This window comes from Cavia porcellus, unplaced genomic scaffold (assembly GCF_034190915.1).
Source record: "Cavia porcellus strain 051 isolate PalLab524CR breed Dunkin Hartley unplaced genomic scaffold, mCavPor4.1 scaffold_11, whole genome shotgun sequence".
Taxonomy (NCBI): Eukaryota; Metazoa; Chordata; class Mammalia; order Rodentia; family Caviidae; genus Cavia; species Cavia porcellus.
In genome coordinates this window covers 24049116-24059561 of record NW_026947494.1, presented here as the reverse complement: position 1 = coordinate 24059561, position 10446 = coordinate 24049116, and the positions used below count along the sequence as shown (strand labels likewise).

Sequence of the window (10446 nt, the reverse complement as noted above, 5' to 3'; positions counted from 1 at the left end):
TATGGCAGTAACATGCTTAGAAAATCCTTTTTCTTGGAATCACTGGGATATGGATCTACTCATAGGAGTTTTAAATGAATCTTCTCGTATAAAACTTAACCATTTTTCAGGACCTAAAATTGTGGTTTGATTTGATAAAATATAATGGAACAAAATTAGATTACTACAAGGAAATACTGTGAATTTAAGAAAGGAGAAACAACCTTTATTTTTTTCCTTCATGTCAACTTATTTCTATTTTGTAGAGTTTTCTCTTAATTTTCTCAATTCTCCATTAAAATGTTCATGCTAAAGAAAAGAAAAGCTGTATATCTGTTTATGGATTTTACAGATGCTTGTGATTTGTGTAAACTATAAGTTTTCTTTATGCCTTCCCAAACAACAGATAGTGCATATCTTTTAACAAAATTTAATAAAATTTAAATGACAACATGAATATTTCCACAAATAATTTAATTAATACTTAGATTTCATTTCTGTTTGCATAATGTTCAGAGAAATTGTTTTATCATTATATATAAATAAAATAATTTACATATTAAAATATTAAATACACTAGAATAAATAGAAGAATAAAACCAGAAATGAATCATTCCTAATGTTGATATTAAATAGATGCGAGCATGGTGTGATTTGCTACCATTTTACTACTCTCAGTGATTGGAAAATTTAGTTAATTGGTAATATGTTAAATGAATATCTGTAATGAAAATATGTATTTCCATCATAAAAGTGTATGTTTAATTATTATTGAATATTTTTGATAATATGGAAGAAATTATTTTACTGTGTAAATGCAATATAATTCAATGATAGAATTTTAAAATAATGTCTCAGTTAAGATCATTTATTACTTTGTATTCATTGTATTTTCAGTTATGAAATTAATAATAATAGGTCAAAGAGTAAACTGTATTCTGACTGACCCCTACTAGTGACATTAATTTTAATAAAAATCCCAAAATATCATTGATGTAATTTTCAAATGTAAATTTATGTTCTTTAAAGTAGTTAATTTGGAAATATATGAACATTTTTTTTTACTTTAAAAACATTGATTCAAATTGTTCTACATTAAAGAAATAAAATATCAGTGTCACATTAAGGGTTCACAAAGATTATTAAACTTACACTTTACAATTCTAATTTAGTTAGTTTGTTTTATGAAAATGAGTTTCAACATAACACAGTGAAAACATAGCATATTGGTGTTTGCAATAGTAAAATTTGATTGTCTTTATTAGTTTTTGAATTAAATTGGATTATTATCAACTTACTTTTCACCCCTCGTGTTTATGTAGTACTACTTAGGCAGCTTCATTTGTAACAATATTAGTGAAGCCTATGTAGGTCTTGCATAAAGCGCTTGTAACTCTTACTATTAAGCTGCACATGAACAGAATTCATATTGTGCATCCATACTGTTAGACATAAACCTGGGAACTTACTTTGCATATTACAGATCAGAATTGTGTAACATGATTTTTGAAATAAGTTTCCAGGGATAATAAAATCATATTAAATTAACAAAAAAAAGTCAGTGTACATAAAGAAAAGGAAATATAAAACAAGCTTTCTTACCAATATAAATTGAAAAACAAAACTCTACATATAAATTTGGACAATGTTAGAATCATCTTATACATAAAAGAACACTAAACTCTCTTAAGTTTTTGTAGGTGACTTGCGATAAACTTAGTTTCTATTCTTGGTCCATTTTTATTTTATTTTATTAGTATTAGTTCGCAGTATGTATATATTGCATTCTAGGAAGTTTGTGCATAAATGTAGCAGATTGTTTCTTTTGTAAATCATTTTTCCTGCCCGTCTCTCCCTTTTTTTTACAAGGTGATAAATAATTTAATTTTTATCATATTAGACTAACACTGATTTTATTCTGTTTTTGGGGTCTAGTTTCTGGTTTTCATATTAACATCATGTCATTTCCTCCCACTCTTCAACATAAACAGAAAGTGTATAGAACTTAACAGCTTTTCACTGTGTTGAAATATGAAATGGAACACCTTGAGGGCCACAGTTTCTTTCAGTTCAGCTATAAGCTACAGAGGAAGGAGTTTGATGCCTTTCTTCATATAGTGGAAAATGGAACAGGCAATATACTATTTGTGTGACTTAACTAAGTGTTTACACCATGAAAAATGGGCAAGACATCCACACATATCTCTCTCACGATTTGTTAATCATTTTATGCTACTATATCTTCAAAATAGGAAGCCAACAACAAGCTGAGTTTTTCTCCTAACATTCTATGTCTAATAGCATTATTATTGGCCATTATAAATAATCCAAAGTGTTTTTAAAAAATCATTAATGCTCTGCAATAAAGAAGAAAATAGAAGTCCATTAGATAAGCAATCATCTATTTTGTTTCTAATTTTTATTTTTCTCACCTCATGAAGATTAATTGTAAAGATATTTAATCCCTCTCAATGGTTTTGTGGCTTGGTAGTGAAGTGAATATTATATATATTCTTGTCTCTGTCTCTCGAATGAGAGAGAGAGGCTGTCAATATATTCCTGGTATTTGTATGTTTATGTATGTACATATGTTTGTGTGTGCAAATGTGTGTGGAAGAAGAGAGGGTTTTTTGCTTGCCAGGTACTAGAATGAGTATTTCCAAGTACAATTCTACTTATGTGTGCAACAGTGTGAGGAGGGAGTGAGGGTTTGTTGACTGTCAAGTGCTAGAATGGATATTTCCAAGTACAAGTTCACTTATTTGCACAGTTTTTTATTTTAAAATAAAAAAGAATAAAATTAATGATACAGAATTTCAAAACAAAACAATTAAATACTAAAATGGTTAATACATTTTGTATTGTTATTTTCAAAGTAGTTGCTCAGATTGCAACACATAAGGCTGGGCATTTAGCTCAGTGGCTCAAGCACCTACCTGGTAAATACAGGTTTGTGAGTCTAATCCCCAGTACCAAAAAACAAAACAAAACAAAATATATATGCATGAAAAAATGATGAAACAATAAAATCACAAACCATTCTTTTTGATGAACTAGCAGAGATTAGTAGTATGATTATCTATCATATAATCTTTTAATATATGTGCTAATCTAATATATAATGTTTTCCCTTTTTTTTTCTCCCCTTTCCTCTCTACTAGTTGTTACTGCCTTTTGAGCAGTTTCTTTCCCTTCGCGTTCACAATGGCTACTGTACATTTTGAATCTTATTTACTCTTTCCATGTTTTACACTAGGGAGACAATATGATGTTTACCCATGTGAGTCGTACTCATAAGTGCACAGAGTTTAAACAATTCCTTTGAAGATTCCTAAACTATGCTTGAATCAGTTCAACTATCTTGATCTTTTTGTCTTAGGACTTTTTCATGGAAGACAAGTTTTCACCAACCCAGTGTAGAGTGATGTTGATGGTTTTGAGAGGATTGGAAAGTTCATGGAATGTAGATCCCTTTTATGCACATGAAGAGCTCACAGGAGTTACCTCCTAAGAAAATCTAATGCTCCCACTCATCAGAGAGGAGGCAGAGCACAGCCAGTAGAGAGAAGGGGAACACAGGGAAACTTAGGCAAGGCTTAGATCAGTCCCCTTTCTGTTCAACTCCTTGCTGATCCTTAACCGGCCATAGAGCAGGATGCTGTGCTGCCCAGGGGTGTGGATGCCTGTGTTACAGTATCTAAACATGTGGTCAGTGCTTCCTGTAAAACCTTGTCTTTAAGGTGGAAAGACCTCAAAAATACCTTCATTTCTGTATGTGTTTTATATTGAAGTATGGTCTAATACAAATGTCATAATATATTGTTATTCAGATATTAAATTTTAGAAGTTGCACACATACTCTACGTTGTTATGATATAGTCTTCTATGATAAAGTCTTCTAATTATTTACTGCTGACACTTCTGTTTTTATCATGGTTGATAAGAACCACATTTTGTTATTTACAAATAATTTACTTCTCAATTGTTCATCCAAGAATTCTGGGTTTAATTTTCTTGCACCATGTTGTATCTATTTATACTTAAATTTATTAATGCATTTTTTGGGTTTTTTTATTTTTTTGGTACTGGGTTGTTTTTTTTTTTTTTTTTTTTTTTTTTTTTGTTTTTTTTTTTACTTTCATGATCTTGCATTTGTCAGACAGGTGCTTATGCCAACTGAGTTAAATCCCCAGCCATCAATGGATTTTATGTTAGATTTCACTGTAATATGTAAAAAAGTAAATGACAATAATATTGTACATGTCAGTTTCTTCAAATGGATTATAACAGCTTCTTGATGAAAGTTCATAAAATTTATGTTGCTTTTACACAGGTATTCTTTTATTAAACAGTATAACTAAATGAAGGTAATATAATTCTCAATCTCAACTGAAGATCTGACTCTGCCTTTAAAAATTAAAATGTCAATCAAAAATTAGATGAGTATGGCTACATTCAGAATTAAAGGACAGCACAAGGATAAAAAGCGTAACTTTTTAATATTGTTTCAACTTATATCTATCAAAATTATTCTTTAAAAATCTCAATGATAGTACATACAAGGCATGATTATTAAAACTGTGCATACCATGCAAAATAGCTAATTTAAAGTATTACTTCAAAAATATTTATTTTCTACATAATTTGACTAGTTTTGGAAGACATATCCAAGAAATCTACAATACATATATGGAATTTATTATATGTGTGTCTTCTCTATTTGTATAATTTTAATATACTGATTAAATATATGTATACCTGTGTTAAATGTATGTTTGAATATATATATATATATATATATATTATAAGTATTCACCTAAAGATAATATGATTTTCATTGGTAAATGTAATTGTTACTGTACTAATTACATGTACTAAATATATATCCTAATGTATTGCTAAATATATGTTAATATACACATTAAATATACATAGCTGTTACATTTATATTGAATATATGTATTATATGTACTTAAAACAATATAATTTTCATTATTTTCTTCATTTCTAAGAAAATGATTAATAATTTCTTAACATACATTTAAGAAATAAGAGAAATAAGGAAAATATGTATTTGACTCAGGATTCTAAAATGTTAAGTTTTCAATAGAGCAGGAAACTGCATTCTTCTTGCTCCAACTTCCTAGATTGCTGAAATTATAGACATTTAACAATAGTCTAAGCTAAATTTAAATTTCTTAAGGCAATTTTGTTCTGGTCAAAAATTCAGGATTTTGCAGTCCAGCTGTCAAGGTTATGTATTTAGTCATAAAATTTAAATCAGAAAAGATATTATAGACATATATTAGTAAAAATTAGACCTGGATTATCAGTTTAATAATTTTAATCATCTTTATATCTTAGAAATGTCTCAAGATCCATTAAGATCAAACTAAAAAGTTAATGAAATTTTAATAATATGTTTTCTGATTTCCTTTCAGGATATAGTTCTATTTATCAATTTTAAATTTATATATATATATATATATATATATATATATACACACTTGCACAATCTTTTGATGCATTTGTGAATCAGGAATGGTGTTACAATACCTACAAAGAAGTTAAGATTATCAAGTTTTAAGTTATAACATAAGCAAATAGCATAGTGAATCACAGGTGGTTTGTATCTACTATATATTAAATGAAGTGAAACTAAAGTTATCCCTCAAAAACACCAAAGTAATAATAATTTTAAATAGTTATATTAAAGTTTAAAATGAAAACTAACATTTAGTAGAAACTGTTAAATTTTGTGCAACATATATATACACACACACACACACATATATATATATATATATATATATATATATAGACAGATGCATCTATAGATAGATAGATAGATAGATAGATAGATAGATAGAAATAGATATATATGCAATGTGAATGTTGATAGAAATTTGCACCTTAGATTCCCAGGTTTTTATAAATATAATGAAGAGCAAAGAGTGCTAGAGAGGAATGAAGAAAAAATAACCCCTCATTGTTAGTTCATTGGGAAGACCAAAATGTGCAAATCTTTAGTAAGAGGTATGAGAAAAACACCTGAAATTGCCAAACTCTTCAAAAAGGTAGCTAGCAATTCGGCTGCCATTTGTCAGAATTTTGAGTGTGATATTGTGAATCTTATAGTAATCTTCCATTTGCAAATGGAAAGAGCCAATGAGAACATCATCTCTCACTGTTGTGCTGTTTTAAGGAAAACCTTGGTTCAAGATTGCCTCACATTGGAATGATGTATGTGTTACTCAGATTTAACAACTGCAGTCATGAAAGCATGGTCATAGATCTCTCTCCATCTCTCTCTCTGTCTCTCTCTCTGTCTCTCTCTCTCTCTCTCTCTCTCTCTCTCTCTCTCTCTCTCTTTCTCTCTCTTTCTCTCTCCCATCTCACTCTCTTTTCCTTGTGTAAGGCTTAAATTCACCTAAGTTGTAGTTTATACTAAATGCCTGCTCAAATATTGTTGATTACCTATTTTCGGTCCACAGATTGATTACGTTTTACACTTATTTAATTTTAACAATCTGGAAAAAAGATTCTAGAACAGTTTACATTTTAACATAGATTTTTCCTAAAGAATGTAGGTAGTTTCACAAAATAAAAAAAGGCTTTCTTTACAGTATAAACCATGTACAATAAAAATGTTCAATAAATATTAAACTTAACATATTTATTAATGAGCAACTTTTAACATTTTTACTAAGGAACAATATAACTTGTATTAATAATTTATATTTCCGTAGTAGTTTCAAATTCTTGGCTCCTATACTTAGATTCTTTTATTTTCATTTTAATTTTTTACCCATGTTTCATTATATCTGATTATTCACAGCAGTGATTTTTTAACTCAATACATAAATACTTATTAGTATGATGACTGCTATAAAATCATTGCTCATTCTCTTCTTTTACTTTTAAAAAGAAAATCTTTCTTTTTAAATATAGTCAATCGAAGTTTGAATGTTGAAAATAGAAATCTGTTTCCCTTCACCCTGTATAATCTCACAAAATGCAAATTTAGCCAGCATCTCAGAATACATATTCAGTTAGATGGATGTTATACATATCAACTATTAACTGTTTTGAATATCACTAGAAATTTACTACATATTTTCAATTTGGATACTATTTTAATGTTCCATGGTCCATAGTTTTTAAATTTGTTTTTCAAATAAGAAACTTTATAAAAAATGTATTCAAAGTGTTTTCGTCTTGTATTATCTGTATTAGATTTCTGCTTGTAAGTATTCTTTTCTTTCTTAATTTATATTTCCTTTGTGTTATTCTATTACAATTGTTCTTAGTATATTTCATTCTTATGATGTCTAAAATTCGTAAGTCTTACCTTCACTATGTTGTTTTCATGTTTATTGAATAAAGGAGTGAAAATGTAAATGAAAAAGAACTAAAAAAATTGCAGGCTTGTGTGAATAAGTATGGTGTATTTGTGTGTGTTAATGGAGTGTATGCAATTCTATGCCATAATTTTCTTTCAAATTTAAATTCCGTGGCATGAAGATTTGTCTCTGGAATTTTGTTGAGAATAAACTCTGTTTATTTTACACACATCCACATCTCTAGAGAAAGATGGAGACGGGAAGTGATAAAGACCATGACTGTCCACCAACTGAACTTGTGTGTGAATCATCTCAGCTTCCAGACCCAGGAGAAGTGTTTAACCAGATGACCAATGATTTCCACATTATAGTTGATTTATATTCTTTATTCTAACTGAATTAAAATTAGCTACATTATCCCATTAGATGTATCTTCAAATTTAATTACAAGAATAATTCAACAAGTCTTTAAATGCTTTTAACTTGCTGCTGTATTTACAATCAGAAGTCTTTATTTTTCATTCAAAACATAAAATAAACAATGACTGATGAAAATACATGACATATTCAAACATTCACAAATAAAATTATAGATGTTTTTACATAATATTTTAATAATACAAAATATTGGGGTGCCTGACTTACATTAATATGCATTTCCTCTGTTTGAATATGAAATATGGACTTTACATGCAATGGGGCACAATTAAATATTTGGCATTCAATGCAAATATAGAACAAATGAATAAGAATGATGTAATCAACTCTTTATGACTCAATTAAATGACTGAATATTGTAAAAAAGTAGAGATCAGGAGAAAGGAAGCCAAGTAAGAGGTGAGAGGGAGCCCAAAAAGAAAAAAAAAAAAAAAAAAAAAAAAAAAAATAGAAAGAAGTTTTTTTAAAATAAAATTCATTTGTCTTGTTCAGAAACCATTATATCATACATAATATTGGTCAACACCAAGCTGAATTTATTTCCCAGTAGGAACAGGAAGAATTGTTATGTCAATTTTAAATTGAAAATCCTTTTCTATTCTTTAAACAGTTGGTAACCTGGATGCTTGCAATTTGAATAAAAAGTAGGATGATTTCCAAAGAGGAATTGAGTTTTTAAAATTCAGGTCTCTCAAAAGGGAATAAGAGAACATTTTCTGTTTCCACAACACATTGCCTGCTGTTTTCCTTAAACAGAAACTGTTCTTTCTTTGAACCTTCGCCCCATAAAAATAGACAGAAAAAATAGAAAAATCAAATGAATTCAAGTTAAACAGTTGGAGTTTCTTTGGTAGAGCTGTTATGTTTTCCCGAAATGTCAAGCACTTAGCTGCAGATGGTTTATGTTCGCTGTTATTTTAAGAGGAACATGCCATGAACTGTAGCTGCTGCTGATGACAGTCAGGTGCACTGCCACCTCCTAAGAGCTAGGACTCTCCCAGACAGGGAGAAAGGCAGGGTGAGCGCCTGCTCTGTGCTAGAAGATAATGCCCAGAAATGCAAGCTGAGTTTGTTTCCTTACCTGCCTTGTGAAAACAGTTTAATAAAAGGCATCCAAGCACACAAATTGCATTAGACCTCAAGTTACAACAAAAATTGATAGTGTCTTTAATCAAAATAGTTAAGAAAATTATAATTATTAATACATTTACAAGGAAATTTGAAAATAATCACATTTAATGTTCATTTTTTCAAATTACTGTGGATATTCTGATTATTTTACATTGATAATGAAATGAAATGAAGTTAACTTAGTTTGAATGATCTCATTATGAGGAAGTAAGCTACACAATGAAGTTCTTCCTTTCAAATTTTTGCATAATGCCAAATTACACACAAATCCTGATTCTTATATTTCTGTGTTATCAAATATATGCCAAAGCATTCCTATCTGGAGACGTGGCTGAAATATGTGGAAACAAATACTTGTTAAAATAAAAGAAATAGTCTTCTGGCTGCTCTTAAGAGTCATGGAATAGATAAGCAGAGATTCTAGAGGGCGTAAGTACTATTTCATTTACATTCTAAATTTAGTACTTACTAGTTTTGTTATTTTCCACAACTTATTTAATTATCTCTAAACTTTATTGCATTAAAAAAATTAAAGTCTAGGCCCTGGGGTATTTAAAGTAGAGAATCAGTATGCTTAGAACAGCCCACTTCAAGTAACAATATACTACTGGAGGCATATTATTTATATATACTGCATTTGAAAATATGCCTACTAGCTAAAATCTAATTCTAACCTTCCAAATCAATACTCTGTGCACTTTTGTCCTACTTTAAGGATATGTACAGTGATGAATAATCCCGGCCACTTGCATAAATATTACCTGCTAAGAGGAGGTCAGACAAAATTTCAGCATTTGTTTAAGATGTCTTATTTCTTCAGCTTCAGCTTATTTCCACATTTATGAATCAACAATACTTACATAATTTAAATGTAGTGTTTCACAAACTATCCAAATCAATTCTTGGCCTTTTGGCGAAGATCAAGTATAGTATGTATACTTATTGGTTTAATATCTAATGCCCTCTCTAGTAGCATGATATATTAAAGGCATTTTTGGAGTTAGGAGATGGAATACTAGCTTGTTTCATCTACTTCACAAATTGGCCTAGTACCTATAGGAATGGGGCAGCACCATAGGAAATAAACGATTGCTAAAAGTTTGAAAAAGCCAATTGTTAACAGAGGACCAGTGGTTCAGCATTTGCTTATGCAGGGTGACAGCTACATTACAGAGTATCACCATTACACCTGACAGTAACCAGCTATGTAGTAGGACATGTGTAATAGAGCAAACCTGTAAGTGTTTGCTGCATGCTACAGTTTCTATTCCATGTCAAACTGAATCCACACATTCAGTAATGAAGTTATATGGTGATACAACAGATACGTCGGTCAGTACTTCCCTAGATGCAATTAACATTTGAGTTGGCAGAATGAGTTAAGCAAAATTGCATTTTTCAAGGTCTGTGGATCTCAACCAATAAAGTGAAAACTTTACTGGCACAAAAATTCTGAGTGTATTAGTCAAGGTTTTACTAGAGAACAGATATAACAGGAGACATACAGATGTAGAAGAAACAAGATTGGCTTACGATGGTCAGCCAAAGAGTCGGA

At 29.7% G+C, this 10446-nt stretch overlaps 1 pseudogene; it reads left to right on the top strand.

The window, feature by feature from the left end:
- Window positions 1–9785: 9785 nt before the first annotated feature.
- Window positions 9786–9966, top strand: LOC111756981 (U2 spliceosomal RNA; annotated as a pseudogene).
- The last annotated feature ends 480 nt before the right edge of the window (window positions 9967–10446 follow it).